Here is a 2,500-nt window from a genome sequence, read left to right on the forward strand (position 1 = left end):
TAAAGACAACAGCTGGATTTAGACTTCATGTTTACTCCAGAAGGACTACATAATTGCTGCTACAGTGTTGATTATTTCATTCCTTTATCATACATGGTAGAGATTAATAAAATAAGGAAAACAAGATTATTAAGGGTTGAAGTTCTTGATTGAAATAGTCCAAGAGGTGACATCAGTATACACAAACACACACAGGAATGCTGCAACTTGCATACACATGTATGCACTACGTGCCTGGTTACACACCACACTGTGCTGTAAAAAGAGATTCATTTCCTTATGTAGCAGTTCCAGCTTTTACCACACCAGAGTTAAACAGAGAGAGCAAAAAGTACAGGGAGGGGTGGTGGACAGAAGAGAAGAGAAGAGAAGAGAAGAGAAGAGAAGAGAAGAGAAGAGAGGGAAATGAGGAAAGTCCAAGTACGCTCCCATCTTAAATGCAGCACTTCTGCCTGACCATGCACCCAGACCACTACTGATAGCTCTAACAGGCCAAAACTCCTAAAGTGAGTCAAACACACACACACAAAGAACAATATACTTAACACAGAAAAAAACAACACTTACAAGCAGTCACTGTTCCTCCTCTCTCTTGCTAACAACCACACACACGCACACACACACACACGCACACACACACACACACACACACACACACACACACACACACACACACACACACACTCACACACATTTTAGTAGCCAATAGCTTACAGAGGAAGGGAAGAGCAGTAACGTCAGCGCATCATCTTGACAGCTTCATGCCACTTAACAGATCTTCATGGGTGCCTATACTACTCATTGTCTGCCTCTTTTACCTCACTTGTTCTGGAAATAAGACTGAATTAAAGACAATGCAACAAAGGCTGGCATGAACTCCGAAAACAGTTCTCTCTAATAAATCTGATCAGGAAGCAGTGAGTGAGCAAAGCCTCTCTGTGACTCACTGTGTGATATGAGCATGCAGGATTATAGGGTCTGAGTTGAAGTTCATCAGATTCCTCCATAAAGAGAGGTGCACAGGCCCCATCTGGTAATGGCTGTATCCCCATTTACCCCATTATACATCCAGTGAGTTGTCTTTAGAGCAGTACACACACACACACACCCACATACACACATAAAAGGTGTTGAGTTTTCCATAAAACACAGACAACACAAAAGGTCAGTATAGAAACTGCTAAACAAAGCAAACTGGGGCTACCTGACTTTGTCTCAGCTGAATCAGACAATGAGAGCAAAATAAATTTATTTATTTGGAGACAAAACTCTGGAATCTCCAAGGCCATAGTATAAATCACACAACAGCGATAAACACAATCACACACATGCATGCGTGCACACACACACACACACACAGACTGACAGCCTGAGCCCAGAAAGAGAAACCACTAGCAGATTCATGACTATCTAAACAATGGGTGACACTGGGCAAACAGCTCCACTCAGGGGCCAGCAAGACTTTCCTCACATCGTTAGAAAGGTTACACAGCAAGTTTCCCAGAGCTGGAAATAAAACTGGAGTCAGTCTTTTATTAAGGCTCAAAAGCCGCTTAAATAGTGATTGACCAAAGAAAGCACACTGTGCCCCAGGATTAGACTTAAGCCATGTCAAAGCAACGGGCCATATGTGACCACATTGTGTGTTTGAAGAAGGGGGGCTGCCAATGCTTCCCTGGCAAAGAGAACACAGACTGCAGTTTGTGGCAGTGATTTGGATCCGAAGCCTCCAGATGACATTGTGGTGGTACAGCTCCTGTGTGAGACCCCAGAGCTGTAGTGTTCATGCAGCTTGTGTTTGTACTTTGAAGCTAAAGGCCGTAATTTGTATTGTGCTCATTTGTCAGCTGTTACAAAGCTACGAGCTGCAGTTTGTGTTGTGCTAGTTTGGTTTATTAACAATTTTTGCATGTTTTCATTCATTCAGCTTCTATAACACCTAATCTAAACCTGAGCCACAGGAGCCTATCCCAGCAGCACAGGGCACAAAGCAGGAACCAACCCTGGACAAGGTGCACACCTTTGATATGTGGGAGAAAAGCAAAGTACCCAGAGGAAACATACAAACTCCACACAGGCATAGGGAGAACATGCAAACTCCACACAGGTACACAGGAAGAACAAACAAATTCCAAACAGACCCACCGAGAGAACATACAAACTCCACACAGGCAGCAGATGGGCCAGGAATCAGACCTAGGACACTTTAACTGTGTGGCAGCAGTGCTAAAATATTATATTGTTTAGGTTCCTAAAAATCTCCTAAAAACCCAATAAGACTGGTTAAAAAATTTTGCTTGTGCCCAACCAACACCAAGTAGGAGTGGAAATCAAGCCCTTGACCATTTTGAGTTCTCTGTTTTCTGACCACTTAGATCCTGCTGACCTTTGAGGCCTACATCATGTAAAAGTATTTGCTCCAACCCTGTGAAGTGCTGCCCAGCTACCTTACTCAGCTCTCCTCCTTAACCAGAAAAGGAACCTAATTAGCAAAGTGCAG

This window comes from Electrophorus electricus, chromosome 4, assembly GCF_013358815.1.
Source record: "Electrophorus electricus isolate fEleEle1 chromosome 4, fEleEle1.pri, whole genome shotgun sequence".
NCBI lineage: Eukaryota > Metazoa > Chordata > Actinopteri > Gymnotiformes > Gymnotidae > Electrophorus > Electrophorus electricus.